The 22,199-nt window shown below is 38.0% G+C and overlaps 1 protein-coding gene across 1 annotated transcript in view; it reads left to right on the forward strand.

The window, feature by feature from the left end:
• Positions 1-1,349: 1,349 nt before the first annotated feature.
• The window catches only part of Sprt (sprite), a 73,534-nt gene continuing 52,684 nt past the window's right edge, over positions 1,350-22,199 (forward strand). The window contains exon 1 of the mRNA XM_064036381.1: positions 1,350-1,551. The gene's annotated coding sequence lies outside the window, so the exon portion shown is untranslated. The remainder of the gene's footprint in view (positions 1,552-22,199) is intronic.

Here is a 22,199-nt window from a genome sequence, read left to right on the forward strand (position 1 = left end):
GGAAATCATTACTTCAAATAAAACTTCTGTCGGAAGGCCTGAGCCTATTGAGCAGGCTTTTTTACATAAATTATATTTTTTGCAAGGAAATCATATAAAACGTCTGAATGTGTTTAAGTTCCTGAAAGAGGCAATTGCCATCTGCTGCCGACTTCTTTGACAGCTTGATTTTATGACATTTGGAGTAACGGTTCGTGTATACTATTATAGCAACTTTTTGATAGTTAGATGCATCTGGTTATGTTCTTACTACTTATATAGGCTCGGTTAGAGAGTTGAAACCTGAATATGGTTAGGGTGATTTTTGTTCCATTTTACGCTGTTTCTGAAAATAGCTCACACCTCAGTACTGGCAGCAGACTTGCTGACATATGAATATCTTTAACAAGATTGCAATTTATTCCGTTTGTAAGCGATGTATCTAGTTATTTCCCCCGGGCCTATGAGTCAGCTGTGACGTGGTTTGTCGTGTAATTTCACGCGGCCCGCGCACTCATCGTAACTTATTATATCTATGGATACAATGTAATGTGGTCTGCAAACTCGGTGTATCACGGGCCTATTATTGCTTATTATAGATTTAATTACCGTCCAATGATTAAAATTGGCTAAATACCTAGAAGTTTTGTATCAGTTTTCCTAAAACCATGATTCACATAATTATATGGTGAATAGGCAACCTTGGGCTACTTAAGTTTCAAGGTTACACTTAGATACACAGTGACGAATTATAGCCTACGTCCGCAGATGTTAGGTGAAATAAGTCTGTATCAGATAGGGCTATTAAACTTACATCTTCTGTTGGTGTGATATTATGGTCAATGCATAAACATTCCACATATCCTCGACATTCCATGCAAAGCAATTTATCAGCGTGCAATTTTCAAAATGCCATTGCTGGGGCCGGCGAGCAGGGCGGAGGGAGGCGCGCGAAGAAACACGCGGCGCACGCGCAGCCGACTGACACGCGGAGCCCTGCGGGGTCACAACAGAGGCCATGGGGTACGGTGCGCAAAATTATCTCTTCATGTAGAAATATTTCAGTTTTCAAGATAAAAACTTTTTTTGTAACTTGTACCTATGTATGCCGTATTATTCCTTTTCTTTCCTTAAACAATAATTCTCTCACACGGTTCAAGCGGGTTAAAGTTCGATCCTGCATCTGCGTAATTATAACAATAACAATCTGTTGATTGCTACAACAATGCCCATTACTTAGGCTTTGTTTATGAAATCTTAAGGATGTTTTTAAAAGAAAGCAAAACAAAGGTTGTGTGTATGAAGTTCGGAACTTGCTTCCCTATCTCCCGCTCATGGTGCGGCCGCAGGTAAGTGCGGCGGATGGTGGCGTCAGTCGCGCCGCGTCCGTGCGCCACAGCTGACGTCCGCGCGATGCGACGCGCTCGCTGCTACGGCCGTAGCTCGTAGTCTCCGTAGTCACTCAGCGAGTAACGTGAATATAACATTGTTTGTGTTTCTGTGCGTCACAATGTGTGTGTTTGTGTTTACCTCTTATTGAACACGGATTGGCTTGCCTTTTGTTTTGTTTCGGTAAGTTTTTTTTATAAATTTTAGAAATTATACTTTTTATAAATAAAAAAGTTAATCGATTTATGATTTATAGCTAGTAATAGTTAATAGGATTGATAGAGTTGAGTCGCCCTGCCTACATCATTTAGGCGCCAAGATAATATTTACACCACTATCTACTATATTTTTACAGTTACTTAATCAAAATAAATAATACCCAAACAAGCTCCAAAATAATTTATAACAATTTATCGATAAAAAAATATGTTCGTATTTAACGAACCGATGCGACGGCGTAGTCGAGGAGTTTCGTAGATAGTCAGTGATGATGATGATGATGATGATGTCCTCCTAGCCGATTATCGGCTACGGCGGCTGTTCTCATGTAAGGAGATTAGCCAACTACGCAGGGCATATTATAGTGCACGAGCATTTGCGCAGACACAGGTGCACTCACTATTCCTTCACTCTCATAACCCGATGGGACGGCAATCCGACACGACCGGTAAGAGATCAGGCGCAGGACCGACATTTACGTGCTCTCCGATGCACGGGTGTATCAATCACCAGCTTCCAGGCTCCGGGCTGCTTTGTGAAAGTCTTCTAAAACCCACAAAGCAATTTCGGCCCGACTCGGGAATCGAACCCGAGACCTCGTGCTCAGCAGCCGCACTTGCGACAGCTAGACCAACGAGGCAGATAGTCAGTATTAATTGAGTAACGGTCATTGAAACGATCAACTTTAATTTTTAACTTGGTTCAAAAAAACGTGAGTGTAATTGATCGTAGGCGGAGTATTAAGCCATATCTGTTGGCAGGTACTTAAGCTATATTGGTGATAGACAGCACTAATTGCTTATGTACCAATAGTCTGATTGTTATATGGAATTTTCGTTACTAAACTTGCAAAGATAATCTTAATTGTAAGAATCATAATTTAAACAGCATCCCCTTAATCTCAATTGTATTAGCTTTTCTGATTAGACTGGTATTTCCTATTGAAGGTGCTGTACTTAACTTACAATTAGGTATAACGTATAGCTTTCTAAGCTATTGTAGCCCATGGGAGGCTGTTGCTCAAAGGTTGCGGCGCGCCAGGGTAGGGTTTCACTTCGCACGACCTCTCGACCGGCCGCCACCGCGCCTGCCCGCTGGGATACTGTTACACAAAGCTTTACCCTTATTTAGTTTAAGTTTTATGTGAAATGCTCACAGGTACAAATAGCTAAGTACCGTAAAATTATAACTAAGGAAAATACACGTAAGTAACATCGTAGTAACATGAAGTAAAACTGTATATTACATCGGGATGACCCCAATCTGCGGTATCTGCGCTCCTTAAAACTACAAGATAACTAAATCTATTTCTCAATATTCCAAAGAAAATCTCCAAATTCCATCACAATCCGTTATTCAATCTGTCTCATCGCTTTCCATAACTGGAAAATGTTATGTTTTTCTTGCCTAAAAGTGTTTATTGGGCAGTGTGAGATCGGCCGGCCGGCGCTGCGTCTCACACTTACTTCGACAAATAGGCTTAACACCTCGTGATGATGTGCGCAAATATGCATAGCTTGAGTATCAACGTAAGTGGCCAGTTAGAGTGTTAGCACAAGTCATCTAACGTGTGACGAGATGATCATTGAAGTGGTTTTAAGCTTTTTAAGAGTATATTAGTGGTTTTGTACACTTAATGTTACTATTGTGTTTATGTTAGTAGCTTCATGGGAGTTATGATAGTTTTCAACAAAATGTCCAGGAATAATCGTAATAAGATCTTATATGTACAAATATTCGAAGAGTATTTGTTATTAGCATCAAAAGTTACTGAAACGTTTCAATCTTCTGAAGTTAATACAAATACTCGATTTGTTTTTTACCGACTGACTCGCGACACAATTTTCCGTAAACGAGTTCTTAATAACTGTGAAATTTTCACAATATAAGTAGGTATTGAAGTGATTGCAGCGCAGCGGGAACTCACTCGCATAAGGAAAACTGAAACACTTTCATTTTGTATGAAAAATAATAATCAATCAGAAATATTTTACTGTTACTTAACCCATCAATAACATTTAAAGATGGTTAACCAAAGGCTTGTTATGTACTTTAAATGTTAAATTATTTACCTAATTATTTCAAGATTATTTAAAAACATAACCTTTCTAGACGGTTACAAACTCAGAAAGTCGCAAGGATCTGATGCAAATGTGCAATGTCGTTAAAATGTGTGTACAGGTAATGATGAACGACGGGTCATGCAACATAAACCCGTTTCTCTCACTTTATTGTTATGGAAATAAACCCGTTTCTACAGATTAATGAACAGACTAAATGCAAGAGCATTATTTAATAAATTACATTATGCGTCGTGTAGTAATATTTATTACAAGTACGCGCTAAGTTAAGACGTGACACTCGCGCAGTGAATAATATCCGCGGGTCATCTTGCATTAAACACTTACAATTAGGAAATAACTGTATGGTGGTATTAATTATAAATTCTATGATATTTTAATGCAACAGAGGAAATGTAGCACAAATTAAAATATCGGGTCTCTAGAAGTCTGCATGAATACATATTGTATTCCTATGTTAATTTCATGAAACTAAAAATACACGGTCCGTCTGAAGAATGCAGTTAATGCAAATAAAAGCCATTTTAATATATAATTAGCAATTATCTTGTTCACGCATCGTTTGTGAAAATGTCCGTAATTGTGCAGATCGCGATAAGGAGATGTATTCAAATGAGAGCGAGGGAAAGTGCGCGCGCGCATCTCACTGAACATTATGGTGACGCTGTAATTAGATTGTTGTGGCCGGCCATCATGACGACACGAGAGAAACATCTTTTTTCAAAGTCAATAAAAAGAGGCAAAAGAAATATTAAGGGTCAACGAAACTGCACTGAGAAAAGGAATTCATACAAATGTTAATATTTTTGTCTATTTTTCTCATCTATCTGTCTGCACAGTCATTAGGCAGTCGAGTTGTGCACAAAAAAGATAAAGTTTTGCGTTGTTCGTACAAAACAAGAAGTGAAACGTGACTACAACCAGGCTGTCGTTATCAAATTACTGTCATTTAAGTAAACGTAAACATTGCAAGGCTGAATTAAATATGACTTTATTTTGACCATGAAAGTATATTTCGCAGTGTTTTTTTTGTGAAATATAAGTTAAAGTACATTTGTTGAAATAAGACGGTATCAAATATTGGAACAAGTTTTGTTTCAGTCAATATTTTTGCATCATCGCTCAAAGGAAAGCCGCCAAGTACATGTTTAATGTTTAAAAACATAGGGCTGCAAACGCTGTGAATGTTGCTTTTATAACCGTAGAAAATGTTTAAAAGTGAAACAAGTAATTATTACAAAAAAATACAATAATTCATATTTCTCCATATCTACAAACTTTGAAAAATTATCTGTTTACAGAGATAAGGCAGACATATTCTTTGCTATTTCTCGAGTCGTAACTTTAATGCAGATAAATAGTTCGATGATAGCAACGACTGGCAAAAATGCAGATTTTTTTTCCTAATATGGTCTACTAAACACTTTGCTTTGCTGCTTTGTGATCCATACTAGAGCTATCAGGCAACCCTAACACTCCTGTTACAAGTGCAGGTTGTGCGAGCCCTCGGCTCAGTACTTACTGAATGTGGGGAATTGATGCAGCTTGCATAATTAAACGTAAGATCACAGATACAGAGGCTGCGTCCAAAGTACAAACTAATGGGTTACGCTCTGTGGTAGCTTTCGCTTTGTTTGTAAAGTGTGAACTGTTGTTTTTAAACTTGCCGAATTAAGTTCAATCTGTTAATCTTGACAGTATGATTTGTATGTAGTTTTAAGTTAGTTTTGGCATTTTTTGTTATTTATGACTTTTTGTAAACACACGATAGAGAGATACAGCTGGATAGAATGAATATACAAAGGTAATGCTTATTTATAAAGAAATCTCTTCCATTATACCTGTAAAAGAAAAATAGTATATTAGTAATTATGCTATTGGAAGCTAGAGTAGCTATGCTTATTTATAATTAGTTAAAAAGGCAATGCACTGTAAAAGGGTTTCTTATTCCTGCCTAAGCCGGATCAACCCCAGATAAGCGTCATTTTGTTTTAATATTCATAATGCATTAATAACGTATATTATTTAACTGTCGACTACTGAGGATAATAATTATAATGTAATAATTAACTGGAGGAAAAACATTTTATATACGACTAATTTCTAAGTTGGTACTTTGTATTTACTCACTTGATGTCTGCAAAAAAATCTATTCGTGTGCAGTGACATGTCATACAGTGATGTTGCCGGCAGTTTACTTGCTCAATCTACTCTTTAGTCGATTTTTCAGCTTTTTCTAGTTCTAAGCATCACAGTTTTTATTAAAAGTATACTGAAATGCCGTAATCAAGGAAACATATGACATAAATCTTTTTCTCCAATAATTAGTCTTACATCACACAATAATACAATAGATCATTTTTTGTCTGACTGCGATTAATAGTCGCGTGACATTGTCGCATGTGTGCGCCCTTCCTTACGTAAAGGAGTTGTCTATGGGAAGACAGCGCAGATAACGTAATTACCGAGATGTAATCTCCTCATTATTACAATCAATATAAAAACTATTAACTTGGGTATGATACCGACAGGTTTGATAGGTTCCTGATGGAGACACGCAAGTAATTAGAAATTTATGTAATAATTAAAGTTTAGTGCGTATTGCAGGCAGGAGGCTTTCGTACTTAATAACCTTATATGTGAATAGAGCTAATATTAATTTAATGAAAACTGTAAACTGTTAGTTCCTGCTAATGGAGAAGACTAATAATATTAATAACATGCGGTCCTTTATATCTTTGAGTTAGATTTTATAATAACATTTACTCTGCCATCAAAGTTAATTGTCGCGGTTCATATACCTCTTGTTTTATAAGTAGGATATACTTACATATTTGCATAGTCCCAGTACAATTTAAAATAGCGGTACAAATCCAACTTACAAAAAGCCGGTGCGAATTATTTTTCTAACAAATAATAGAGATAAAAAGTGCGATTAGTTTAGTTATTTAGTATGTTGGTACCACAGAGCTACATGCCACATTCCGTATGTTTTGTCAGCACATGTCTGGGAACACATTTGTTGTATTGTGTGATTGCGATCGGACGAACAATCCGTTGCTAATTACAACGAGATCGAAATGCTGTGTTTTTAATAGCTTTCTACTGCTGTTGAATGTTAATTGATTTTTGTAGTTCTTGCTTTACATAGTTTATCGGTCGTTGCTGTTAGATATATGACTGTTGTTGGTAGAACAATTTTTAATATTATTTTTAAAACTGATTACCAACTTTTCAATTTCTTCGTTTTGATAAAATTATGTATATATAAATATTACCCGACTACGCTAAAAGAAGGGTTATGTTTTTATTTCATGTTGTTCGAATTCATTTGATTCATGCAAGATCTTGGAACGAGTCAAACTAATTTGTAAAGCCAGAGATAAGACAAAACGTTTTCATCACATTAATTAAAGCAGGTAGCAAATAGCAGATATATGAGACGCATTGTTGTGGTTTGTTAAAATACATACTGTTACTTGAGCAATATTGCAGGCTGATGTGGTAATATCATTGTTTCGGAAGCAAACATTGAGAACGAGTGTTTTGTGGTCGGCTCGGCGCGTTGATGTCTTTTGTTTTGAGAATTTTATTGTGTGACTTGTGTTCAGTTTCTGATAGTTAACCATTGTATCTTTCTGTCCTTCGAGTCTATTGATGAATAATATTGTTTTAAATTCTGTACCGTGAGTGTATAGAAAGTTAAGGGTTAATATAAACTGTGAATGTACATGTAAATGCTATTAACAAACCACTCATTACCATAAAACTCAATAAAAATGTGTTAAAACATAGCCTTAAACATTTCTATACAAAATTCTAAAATGCAAATACATGAGCCCCATGGCCCTAAAAATGTAAAGAATGGGAACAAAAACATCCCTTCAAACGCCCCTCGTAACGGATGCTCAGAAACCGTTGATCATATCAAAGAATTACCTTCAATATTATCAAGCGTAATAAATTACCCATGCTCATTTCAAAATGAACCTTATGCCTAAAGACTTAAGGTTGGGTATTGAATGATGTAGGTACATAAAAAATGGTTCAGGTCGGAGGTTTAGCCGCAGGGTGTAGAGGAGTCGGGTTACAGAAAGTAATTTGAACGAGTATTAGCTCTTAATGACAATGAACTGTATTCTATACGAACTATACAATATATACGTAGCTACAGGTATCGGGTTACAGAGAGCAATCAAACACACGCACAGTGAGGAATGTGGCCGCGGGATGTTTAGATTTAATGGAGATTAGATTTAATTTGTATGTAGATTAGATTATAACATTGAAGATTTTCAAAATTAAATATGAAAATAAAAACAACAATGCTGATTACTTTTTCAAGTTCGCAATTTATACTAAAAATCACAGAATATTTTTGCTGTCTGTAAAGTTCTCTAAAAGCTCTAGGAAACGTCGAGTGCAACATAGTTTTAAAAGCTCTTAATGAACCGCAGATGGTATCTAAGAATATTCAAATTGGCGAGCAGCGACTCCTCTCGACGTGGAACTCTCCGAATCGTTTTTTACGTCTAAATGACCTCCACATACGACAGACAAACTCAGAAGTACAGTAACACATATTTGTTAGCAAAGATTTTGTGTTGAACTCCCGCAGAGCTTGTCTCCTACGACCACAAGTGCACCACACAGTGTTCAAACAAGTTTAATTTTACAAGTTCAGTTGTTTAAAAGGAAGGACAGGGAAACATAGTGCTTCCCTATTCCCTATTGGTTCTAAAGGTGAGGACTTTTTACTCTCAGGAATAGGAACTATCTGCTGGTCCAATTTGAAAACATTTATCGAGGAAAGTTATAGTTGACTTTTAATCTAGGCGTGGGGAGTCGTTCCCACGGGACAGGTTGGACTGCGGGGAACTGCTAGTTTTAATATCATGGTAGTGGAGTATATGTATATTAAGAGCATTTTGTAGTTGCCTCGACTAATACTTCTCATCATTACTTGCAGAGTAGCAATCGTACGAACAATGGCACTGTTAATGGTCGCGCTCGGTAGCTGCGCCCGCGCCGCTCGTGACGTCACCAGGGTTGACATACAACAATACTGTTTGTTTTTATTCGCTTATTTCTATATTTTGTTGGATGCGGCTGAGCTTTAGCTTTCTTTGAAGTTGCGATACGTTAGGCAGTGGTATTCTATGGTAATTTTAATGGAATTAACAGTATGATGCGGGAATGTGCTATGCTTTTAATATTTGACAGCCCCGGATCTTCAATTTTTCTTAGGCGGGGCAAAAACTGAAAAATGCCGCCCCACCTACTTATGTTTATTTTCACCTTTATCATCCATAAAATTTCAGCTATCAATATGTTGGCAGGCAGGGCCGTCTCTAGCTCATGTAGCGCCTGGGTGCAATCGTCACCCAAGCGCCCCCTATGTATTGAAGGATTTTGATTAGGTAATACATACATATTGATCGAAGTACTTACAGTAGTTAGTTACAAGGAATATAATTAAAAACGTTCGAACGAAAGTCACTTTTTGGAAGTTAAAAGGAAAAAAAATGTGTCCAAATGAAATGAAATGAAATGAAATGAAATGAAATGAAATGAAATGAAATGAAATGAAATGAAATGAAATGAAATGAAATCGTTTATTTTGCAAGTTGGACATTACATCACTTTTACACGTCATTTTAAGAATGCTGAGGTCGGCATTTCCTAACTGACTGATCCCTGAGAAGAAACGCCGAAACAAACTCAAGGGATCATTCCGAATGAAACCGAATTCCGAATTCCGATGAACGCCGAAACAAATCATTGTAGGCTCAAATTGTTGGGCAAGTTTAAGTCATGAAATTGTAAAAATTAGCGCGAGCGAAGCGAGCGCGCAAAATTTTTCATTTTGGAGCCAAAACGTTCATAAGCTTTAAAAAGCGCTGTAACGGAACAAGCAGTCGGAAGCGCAAACTTTTTTGTTTTTGAAGACTACATTCATATTTTTTTTGCTACATTTGACTTATAAAGGGTGATTTTTTTGCTGGTATCTTTTTGGCAACACTGTTTTTGGTAGATCACGCTTGAATCGTGTCTTGTGTCATTGTGAAACTTGTTCAGTATGGTCTATAATTTAACCATGGATCAACTGACGAACGAACAACGCTTGCAAATTATTGAATTTTACTATCAAAGACGACAATGGCCGAAACGTTACTGTGAATGGCGGGCGTTAACGTGTGATGATTGGCGATTTTTTTTTGCCCAAAATGGAAGAATTGTACATGCCTGACATGTGGTACCAACAAGACGGTGCCACATGCCATACGGTACGCGAAACAATGGCCTAATTGAGAGCAGGCTTCGGTGAACAGTTTAACTCACGTTTTGGGCTCGTCAATTGGCCGTCTAGATCGTGTGATCTAACGCCTTTGGACTATTTCTTGTGGAGCCAGCAACGATTGACGTACTGGGAGCCAATATTGAAGCATTTATTCGTAATATACCGGCTGATATGTTGGAGAGAGTGCCGAAATTGGGCCTTGCGAATGGGCCATCTAAACCGGAGCCGCGGCCAGCATTTGCATGAAATCATCTTCAAACATTAAATTATATTGATCGTACCATCGATTCCAATAAAGATTTCATCAAATTTTTCAAGTTTTTTGTGCTTTTTTTGAAAATCAAATCCTATACCTCTTAAAAAATCACCCGTTAGAAGGTAAGACAGCGTCAAACAGACTTATGAAGTTATCGAGGCAATGCATGTATTAGACAGCGCGAGCGAAGCGAGCGCGAAATTTTTTAAGCCTACGACACAAAAGTACCTATTAGGTACTTTTGTGTCGTACATTGCAAAGCAACAAGAAGCCGCGAGCGCAGCGAGCGCGAACTTTTTCAAATTATTTGTTTATAAAGACTCAAAAATTTAACTGGGAATTATGTAAAAATAAAAAGAAACCGTGATTAGAGCGAGTTCCATTTGTGTTCGTTGATTCGGTGCGTCAATAAAAATAATAAACAATCACAAAAAATGAACATATATTGTTATTTAGCCGCGAGCGTAGCGAGCGAGAATTTTTCACTTAGTTGGAGGATGTTAAAAGTGAAAAATAATCAAAATGATCAATGAAACCTAAGCGAAGGCGACTTTTTTAGAATCTTTGCTTATCAGTATCATGATACAATGAACTTCTTTATCAAACGGGTGTAATTTCATCGAAATTTCCTGTTGGGCGCCCCGCGGCGCCCCTGAGACCGCCGCCCGGGGCATAGGCCCCGGCTTGCCCCCCCCTAGATCCGGGGCTGATATTTGAATATAATAAGAAAGCTTGTTGTAATATCAGTTATGTTAAGTGACAACAAATCACCTCTGACTTCTGATTGACCCAGTTTGGTCAGGTTTTTAAAGCACATAAAAAGCTTACACTAATCCTGCTGTTGTGTCATTCTTCTTACATTCTGTTAATTAACAATCGGATTACATCAGAGCCCTGCAGGGACCGCGGGGTCGGTTACCCGCGAGTGCGCGCCAACAATAGAGCGGTCCTGCGCACGCGCCGCTTGCACAACATCCGATTACTTTCCACCGATTTCCTTCTTTCTGCCCGTTTGTTTGTTTGTGAGGGAGCAATACCATATATTGCTGAATAGAAAACCAACAATGGGCTTTCGTCCAGTCATTGAATTGTGCTCGAATTTGTGACGGAAACCATTGCGATCGACTTCCTTTATGATTACGAGTTTTTTGGTAATATCCGAAGCAGCTGTTGAAAGCAATAGCCATTATCTTAAACATATCTATTTGGAATTGCGTCCATCTGTTTTGCTTTCATGGTTCAAGCTACTATATCACGCTATATAGATGTACACGCATATGATTATGATTATTTATTTATGATTTGCCGTTTTGATTGCAAAAGAAAACGAGAAGATCGTAATTTTTAGGCTAAAATGTATTTATTTAGAGTAGAGTCTATCTACATTGTACACATACTTTCCCATAATCCATCCGTGGTACATATGACGTTGTACAGCATCACGAGGCAACACGTCACGTCGCGCGCGCATAAGTCAGCGCACTGACTTGTGTTATTGGCGGCGCACGCGTCGAGCCAGGCGATGTACTCGTTACTGAAGATCAAGTGGACGATATTTCCTGACTTACGGAATTCATATAAATGTAGCATGTAAACCAGATTCAGTGCAATGTTGTTGGAGTTCTACTGAATAGGCTATCTCTATAAATCTTCGTGTAACGTATAAAAAAAATAGTAAACTTAATATCAACCTCATGGATTCGAAACTAGTACAAACAGTAGTATAAAAAAAACTATAAACGCAATGATAAATAACCCACCAACTCAAAACTCGTAAAACCAACTACAATAGTCCCCAAAATACAATAATATATTGAATCATCGGCATTTGAAGCATCAACACTCCACACTGGAGTGCTACAATTACTGCGACGAAATAATCGCGCGTCATTGTCTCAGTCGCACCGGGCGGGGTACACTACTGCACACAATGCGTCCGTGACGCAGCTCTGTGCGACAATCGCAGCGGATTGACGTTTACTACCGTTAGAGACGTAACAAATGTATTGTCGAGATGCAGTTGTTTGTTGTGGAGCGAGCCATGAGAGGCAGCAGTTGTTTTGAAATTGAGAGTTTCCTTTTCCTTCCTTGTTCAATTGTTATTACTTCATTGGGAATACATATTGTCCATCTGATTGTTTAAATTGAATATGAGAAGGGCGAGACAGTGGACAATAATCTGATCTGTGGTGATGTTATTATATTGAACTATATTGTATTGAAAACTTACAGATACGACTTTTTATTTTGAATGGTGTATATCTACATATTTTCTGTGTTTTGGTTTGCAACGGTGCCAATACGCATTCCGCTCATCCTTTACACCACACCCCACCTCCAATAAAGGTTCCCTGGAACTGAGCTTTGATTGAACTATACACATGTTATTGAGAGCACCCTGTCACGGCTCCCGCGCATGCGCATTCCCCTGCGGTATGACACTCACAATACAAACCGATCGCTTTTGATCGTCATGTCAGGCGCACCTTGAGTTACGACGCGATTTTATTGCGCAGGAGTTTATAACGTTAGGGAACGATTCAACGATTCAAACATTAGGGGAATGTCATTCAAATGTTAGGGGAGTTCGCGAATTGCTGCACAGTAGCGCATGAGTGAATTATTTGCTTCTGTTGAGTATACAAACATTGTGTAGAAGTATGTACGGGGGCTTGTGCATGTTGACTCTTGAATAGAGCACTTTAGGATATTGATGATGGACGATATGCGAGGGTCTGGCATGTTCCACGTAGAGCCTGACATGGTTTTGTGAATAAAATGTGCTATTCAATGCAGCTTTCGTGGTTTACTGCCAGACATGTAAAAATAAATTAACGAAAACCAGCGCTTGTGTTATCTATTGTTTTGAAATACGTAGATATAAAATGACACCGTTTTCGCAGACTCCCAAGAACACATTAACACAGTTTTTTTTTTCAATATTCTAGACAAACGTTAAATTATACAAAAGTATAACGGTTCTGCTTTGATACAGACATCATCAAATAAACCGGGTCTCTCCTAACAAAACACGGAGCTGACATAAATAAATGACGTTACTTCAATAAAAAATAGCATTTCCCCGGCGATTGCGTTAGAAATGTTTAATTCAGAACAGGTTTAGTACAAAGCCGGTCGCGGGCCCCGCGCGGGCCTCCGCGGGCCCCGGCGCGGCCCACAATGCCGGCGACTCATTTATATCACTCACGCCGAACAATCGGGGGTAGGCACAAAGCGAGCTCCTAAACAACCCTTTGTGACACAATTTTTTTCTAATTTATTCAAAGCAGGGTCAGTAACCCGATATTTTGACGCTAGCAATTTATTTGCAACAAATCTTTTTTCTATAAACAAATTATGTACCTTCTTTTTTGCCTGTGATATTATTCGTTGAGGTGTGAACGGTTTAGTTTTTTTTTGTGTTTTCTGCTACACATAACGCTGGCAATATTTATCGATATGAAACGTGGTGGACGAGTATTTCCCACGCTCGCGGTCACGACTTGCAATTACCCTTTGCTACGCTAGGAGGGTTCGAAATTATGGAGAAAAACAGTAAAAACACTATCGCGAAACACTTTGCTGTTTTACTTCACTAGTTTAACACGCTCACCTTTACTGAAACAACCGGTAGGCGCATGGGAATATGTATCCTATAATATTGGCAAGAAAACTATCTCTGTGTGTTGGAGAGAAAGTATTCAATGAAATCGTAACCCTTCACCATAAAGGAACCAGTGAATTACATTTAGCAATCTCAATTCACATCATAATTTCACATTTCTATAGCCATAAAGTTGTGCAGATAATAACAAATCGTAAAAGATAACTAGGTATACAGGCGATCATGAAACGGCTTCACTCATCACAACATTGCTTGGCTTTGAGTGTAATGTGTCTCAGACGGATATGAGAGACGTTAATCCTATGACGCCCGGTATAAGCTGCGGTAGCTACGGCTTCAATTAACAGATAAGCACTAATATTTGCAAAATTGCGACTGAAAGACTTGAAGAGGATTGTACTAATCTGCTTTATGAAATGCTTAGGCTAGTATCTATTCAATAACTGATGCGTGAATGCCAAATAGGCAGTGTAGGCTTCTTCTTCATATGTTCGTTCGGGAGGGACTGAACTTGTGTAAATATTTTTATAAAAGTCGCAGCGAATTGTTAGATCATAAACTTTGAACGGCAATGTTAAGTAAGTGTTAACCGTTAGACAATAATTGGACAGTAGTAAAAAGTGTGTGTTTGTTAAATCAACCTTAAATGATACATTAACTGTAGAATGTTTGATCATCACCGAAAAGTTGGATGCTAAAAAAGTGATTCGCAAAAAAAACTGTTACAAAACGATTTATTTTGGCAGGATCATTAATATCATCCAACAATACTAATCACCCAAAAAAGTACGGTGATCACAAAATACATTAAGGCTGATTACACACGAACTAAATTAAAGGTAAAATTGTGTAGTTCATTGGAATAATCCGTTGGGATCCATTTGTCACGAGCCCACGCCTCCGACAAAGTAATAAGGAAATACACGAGTTCTTAACTTAATTAGGTGAGGTCATCTAACATCATTAACTTCTATATAGCACCAGATATTTACATTTATCACGCAACTGACACAACGATATTTATACTTGAATGCGTAGTACTTCTTTTGCTTTATCATAGGGGCAAACGAACGGCGAGCAGGTGGATTACTTAACAGACTTTAATATGCCAATCTTGCAGTTGCACATTGATTAGGTTCCTAAAAAATCTCTATCAACCAGCCTGTCCATCACGTTAAATCAGTTTTATACGTAAATAATGAATTTAAATGATTTTTGGTATCAGACTTGTGAGTGTGTAAGCAGCCTTCGCACGCGGCGCGTACGCAACAGCGCGGCGTGAGAGCAGCGCGCACGCGCGGCATCTCGCGCTCATTAGAGTGCGTGACGTCATTCCCTCCCGTACCCTGTCCTGCTGCAGCGCTTAACGTCCATACATCGAAAGCGCTTTTTGCCGCGTCATACTTAACGACGGAGATAACTTGCTAAGTGCCACCTATTATAGATTTCACTGAGAAAAAAGAAAAAGTTAGTATTTACACATAATTGGTACTAGAAAATTGTCTCGCCGTATACAGCCGTTAATTAGGTACAAACATTCGACTGGTACAAAAAAACAGACTGATACAACACTGATATAACATTGTATTGCGAAGGAAATGACAATTATGAGTGAGATTTATTGGCCGTTTATGGATGACAAGTTTTTGTTGGTGTTTTAAATCTTGCTTTAGTGATCGATATAGCTATAAATCTTTTAATGGAACTGAAGTGGTACCTATATAATCGGATGATCAGCTGGTTTCGCTAACCAGGTGACCCTGTGTGATGTGATTAGTGATTATCTCGTTCAGTGCCAGTAGAGCGGATGATGGCAGCAGGTGGAAAGTGCTGCAGCGATGGCAAACGAAAGTTCAGACATTCCTCACAGCTCAGTTAATTTGACAGTTCAGCACTAGCGATGAGCATCCACCCGGAAACCTACAGTCTGCTAATGTTTAAATAGTTTTTGTTATAATTAGTAAGTAACTGTATTTAGAACTGTTACTTTAGATTTAGTGTTTGCTTTGTTTAAATAGATGAACCGATTCGCTTGGAGAGGTTAGGTACTATCTAAGTAACATTTGAATAAAATAACTTCTCAAATCCTTTTCGCAAATGTGTGGGCCCCAGGAGGTAAATAACATTTATTTGGGAATATTAGGAATATATATAGAGGAACCTTTAGATCTATGATAATTCAGTCATGCTAAATTTATACAATTTTGATTATTGGCGCAGCACAGGTGTGAATACTACCTGTTCATCGACACGTGCGTTTGGAAATCTGCCAGAACACTAAATACCTAGAAATTCCTTTATCGTACAAGACATGCAAGCGTTAGTATGAGAGTAGTATTGACACAAAGGGATTCCAAACATTGAAATTCCAAAATATAACGGAGAAGGAAAAGATAACTCTTTTTGAACGAGTTTCTAGAAGTATCAACACATTAACAGTTCCTCACTTATCCACGTAATAGTTTCGAAGAATAATAGAAAACGACATGACGGCGCGCTCTCTAGTTCATTAAAAAACAATCAAAGAATCTTCGGACGTAATAACTCAATCACAAAAACTCATTCAGCTGTCCGCGAACGGTGAATGATCGATGACGCATCTCACGCATCACTTCAGTCTTCCCTGGAGTACGCGCATGCGCACACTCTCCGTGAAGGCACGAAAATCTGCGCCTGACCACACCCTCGTGGGATCCAGGTCACTGTGAAGTCCATTTGTAATCTTGTGGGAAACGACCATGTGAAAATCGTAGTGCGGAAACAAATCCATGGTGGAATTGTTATATAGTTTCGGCGCAAATTGCTTAATGTTATTCAGCTAAACAATTTAGACTTATGTTGAAAATCTTGCTTAATCTGATGGCACGTTACGCTAGATGTAACATACAAACACCGTTTATATTCTGTGAGAAAGGTGTCTTTTCAATATGCAATTTTTCATTAAGGCAACTCTAGCTAGACTTTCTGAGGTTCCTTGGAATACTTAAATGTCTTAAAATAACTTTTTAATAGCATATAACAAGTGTTTCTATTTTCGTTTCCTTTTAACCCGTACAACTGTCCACGGGTGTTGGGTGCCAGTGTCACGGCGCATGCGCACGCCCTCCGCCCTATGCGCGCGCGCACCTGTCCGTTACGCTCGGCGCACTCGCACTTGACCAATAATGCGGGCCTTAGCAACAAGTGCAATGACATTACCTTCGTTTGTGAACTCCGTAGAAGGTTCAACTATAGCCTTTTTCAGACTTTATTTGGTGCTTGAAATCTTTATAATGTTTTAAACAAGTTCTTCAATCACGCTGATGATGCGCCGGAGTTGTTCCGAAAAACAATTTCTCACATTTTTTTATTCAAAAGCTAATCTAATTTATACATTGAAGAAAGTTTTCTAATTTGGTGTTCACTTAAGTATGTTATGCTTTTATTGGCCACAGCAGAATCTCTATGTCCAGTCCAAGTATGTCTATGAAACTTGTTCTTCACTCAGCGAAAGCGCCTCATTTCCCTCCACTATGGAATACTCGATAGACGCTTCACAGGATAATTAGCGCTCTATCTGTCTGCTGGATCTTGTTTAATTAATTGGGGACAAGTGTCGGACTGGCCGGGGGCTCGTGGCTCCTAGCTAGTGCGGGGAAATGAGCGCTTTCCACGCGACTGGGAAGGTGATTCAGCTCGGCTAATCTTACCGGAATGCTGTCGTGAAGGAAGGTTGAAAGTTTAATAGTATCTGTTATGTATGGGCTAGCGTGGGTCTTAGTGAATATTTGTACGTGTAGTTGTATTTGTGTTATGTCTAGGTGTCTGAGTTCCTACAGATTGGTTTCGATTTGCAGTAGGTAATCCGTGCAAAAACCCAATAAAGTTTGCAATAGGATTGGAATTCTTATCAATACTCACGCAAACCACAACTTGAATTCACGACTAACTGTTTACAAACTTGACAACTATTAGCATTTTTCGTGATCATTTCTGTAATTGGCTTATCTATTTCTGTTGAGTGCAACTGTATTTTCTGTTATTCGATTAAATTGATATCGAAATTATTAGCGTTACGAACTTACTTTACTTTGCTGTACAGTGATAACGTGCGTGTCTTATTGATCGGCTGCGCAGGCGCAGATCTTATTAAAGTTGATCGGACGCGCGGCTCCGGGACGCCCCACTGGGAGAGTTAAAATGTCTCGATATCATGAATTTGAGATCAACTGATATTCCGATATTTCGCGAAGATACCACTGCAAACGTGTGTAATATATGGCAGTTAAATGTAGCTGCTCTTAAAATTCAGATGCAGTTTATATGTAAATTGTATTAAGACTCGTTAAATAAATGTGTTTTATTTAATAGATAGTCAAACAAAGTATGCCTTAGCTCCCAGAGAGATATAAAAACCTGTATTGATAGATTAATCATTATACTTTACATGAATTTATAACCATACATTACTGGCTACCGACGCAGGTGTAAGCCGGAGAAGTTAGTAACCATTCACGTAATTTATCATGATGACGGGAAATCACAGCCGTGGTGTAAATATTATACAATTTACTTGACAATAAACGTTTCAAGTTATACCCAACACAGGATACAGTAATGTACTTAGAAATATGTCTCTAACTGTCCGACGCAGTACCGTTCCAACGAGAAGCTATGATTCTTCTAGTTGTCACAATAAATGTCCTCAATTCAAGTGATTCCTCATATTTGTTTACTTACACATAAAAACAACAATTTCAAATACTTATAAATCTGCAGTTGATTTACAGACAGATGCCAATCTACACTTCAATCAACTTTACGACATAATAATAGTGTATATTGTCCATCAGTTATTACTCACATTCATGCGTCAATGTCAATGAGGAACACCAACTATGGAGGAAATATGAGGAGGAAACGATGAGCAAGCACCACGGTCGGTGGAGCGTCACCGATGTCCCTCCGGTGGCCGCCCGGCACGGACCGGTGACGACGACGGTAATTAGCCGGACTGTGGGCGCTTCCGTTCATTACGATTATGAATGACATTGTACATGGAGATAGATAAGTACCTATGGAGGAAGTTGTGAAGGGCAATATTTTGGTTCAGTAATCTACAGCTACATAAGTAGGTATAAACAGCATTTTTTCAATCCATGCGTGGTTATATTGTAAACAGGTACACTTTTTGATAACTACTGATTTAAATAAGTCATTATGGTTCAATACACAGCTACAAGTTGAAAGCATTAATAACTTTGTTTAAAGACCACACAAGTTAATCACCGTAGTTAATCTAATAGCATTTCAACATAATATAAGTAAATCAGCAAGTCGTACTAAATCACAATCTTATATCTTGGTCGATTAAATTATCGTTCGGAAACACCCACGAGTCGCGACTCCTATAAGGAATAAGCACAAATGTTTTGTAGTTATCAGTTAGTTCGACTGTATTGCAACTAAAGTTTATTTATGCGAATTATTCATGAGTTTTAAAACTAATTAAATTCAGCCGAGATAATGCTCGTTCTGTAGTGACGTTACACTGAAACGTAAGCGCTGTTAAATTATTGTTGCATTATTTGGTTTTAATTACTCGATTCAGAATTGGCTACTTATTTTTTCCTTACAACCTTCTAGAGCACCTAGAAGAATAATTCTGACAAAGTAAAACTAATCAAATTCAAGTAACGCTACCTTCTCGTAGAAACTGACGGGATTATTCAAATAGTGAGTAATCAGTTAAACATTATTTTTAACTTTAACTTCGTTTTCGTTACAAACCAGCATCTTCCCGAGAGCCCCAGAATTACTCACAAAAAAGTATAAAAAATAACTTTCTGGTCTGCGGCCGCTTTGCCCCGACCGGTTTGCGGCGCCCGCGCCGCACTTTTGAATAATTTCTCTTGATACCGTACGAAATTATTCCGTTTCGATAGCCGTGCTGTTATCCGACGTAGCCCAGTCAACAGAGTATTCCTTTATTTTTACTCTATTTAAATTATGCAAACTGACTGATAGGCTTAGTTTCACGTTAAATTGGCTGCGAGCAATTTGTACGACATGGAGGCGATAACATCCAGAGTACGTACACTCGTATGTTAGCGCTCGGATACGACAGCGACGACTGATTTCTTGTGGGTGTATTACTTGTAACGAAGAAATAGCAAACAGCGATAGAACTTATTCAGTATGTATTAATTGATACTGCGGTGACAGGATTACAGTCGTTATAGTTTATGTCTATTACGATACGAGGCTGTTTTTCGATGAGAATATGGTATTTTTAGTGTGTCTTATTAGCTCATACATGGCGCCCTTGTTTCCATATTCCTACCATATCTCACACCATAAACCGATGCATCATATAGAAGCGTCGACGCGACAAAGAAGTAAATCCCTCAGTAATGGAGCGTTTCATGCAATAAACATGGCTGCCACCGCCGAGTGATTTACGAGACTGGCGCAAGCGCAGCCACACGCTTGCAACACGCTATCAATAATGTACTAGAGAAAAACAGCTACGAGCCTGTGTTATACTGAAGTATTTACCTTGTGTGGTCTGACGAAGAATCAACGGGATTATGTCCAAGAAAGTGGCTCGTACAACATCAGTATCAGAGCCAAGTGCAGAAATTGGGAATTGCTCCATAAACTGAATTGGTACAACATTGGAGAGCAACTCTAACATATATAAGAAGTTTTGATTCTAGAATTAAGACAAGATGAAGATGAGATAATTACTGAATGTGAAACATTGCACGTGTGGTTTTGTTTTGGCACAAGCAATCTAATATCGTAGATGTTGTAACAGTAGGCTGTCGAATGTAGGCAGTGCGTTGTTCTCAGGCAGGCTGTTGCTTCATCTGTGAATGAATTATAGATGTTATCGATGGCTCATTTCCTTGCAATATTGTTGTGGGTATGACAGATCTATTGAATGGTTAATGAATCGTGTAATAATAATCTTGCATTTTGCACAAAACATTGTTGCATTTGTCAGAAAACTATGTTCCTTGACTTCAAAGACGTAGTAGCAAATTAATGATGATGTTGTTTCCTCTTTTTTTTCTATCTTAGCTAGGAAATTGATGAACATTTTTATATACATTTAATAAATACTCTAACATAAAGTTTGATGTTATTTTACTGTCATCGTTTAGACTAGTTCAGCGACTTTCCTTGCTGATGTTCAACATTCCATATTCTATATGCTAAGTATATCATAAAACTGTACCAAAAGAGGTGTTAAAATAATCCTCTAAGATTTATGACGAACATTAATTCTAATAAATTCATAAGAAAATGTTCGTCAAATACATATGTACATAATATATTATCTGCGATTATATGAATATAGAACAGCCTTTTTATGATCGTCCGTGCACATAACAGTTTTAAATTGTTTATTTATGCAAATATTGTGGTGGAATATATTTAAGTGATACAGTGGATGGCAAACATGTCTGTAACCAGTAGTCTACATACATATGTGAGCTACGTCTTGCTTCAAATAGATTTTTTCACCTTATCAGTATTAATGTTCTGGAATTTGGATGAACTATTATAAAACTATTCATGTACCTACTACACGCACTAGAAATAGTGCGTGCCAGGCGAGTCACTTTCCCACCGCAGTGTATAACATGAATCATAGAACATTTACATTTGTGGCGGCAGATGTTGAGGCCACTGTTGCGACATACATGGCTACCATCATTTATATTGCCCGCTTGCACCACATACAAACTACCTACTGCACGTATATTTTACCAAGCGGGGCTGTCTTCTCATCATGACCATATTTAACTACTGAAACTTACATAAACGTAAATTTTCTATCTGTATAGAATTCCTATTATACTATTTTCAAACAAATGGACAGACGTTGCGCTTTATTATTAGTAAAGCCATTCCAGTATCTAGTATTTTATAGCAATTTAATATGGCGTCGATATCCATCGATACCTATAATCGTTAAGATAATCGACTATTCGTATGAGTCGAACGAAAAAGTCGTATTAAGTTATTTCCATACACGGCATTAAATACTTAGGTTGTATCTGATACTTGTAATTTTGTAAATTGCAAGATACCTCTCAGATTGCTAGCTATAATGCTAATGAGACAGTAAATTGTAGGGCCACAAATGTGAGTTGTCACTTATGTACCGAAGTTCTTTTGTTTTATTGCAAGAGTTGCCAAGTAATAAAGTGATTAAAGACAAGATTACCGGTGTGCATATACCACAAACGAGTTTTTTTCTCTCAAGTACCAGAAAATAAATAATACTTGTCAGAGTACCCTAGAGAACCCGGGGACGCATCGTCATCATCATCCTGCCCTTATCCCATGAACATAAGG

This window comes from Helicoverpa armigera, chromosome 9, assembly GCF_030705265.1.
Source record: "Helicoverpa armigera isolate CAAS_96S chromosome 9, ASM3070526v1, whole genome shotgun sequence".
In the NCBI taxonomy this organism is placed as follows: Eukaryota; Metazoa; Arthropoda; class Insecta; order Lepidoptera; family Noctuidae; genus Helicoverpa; species Helicoverpa armigera.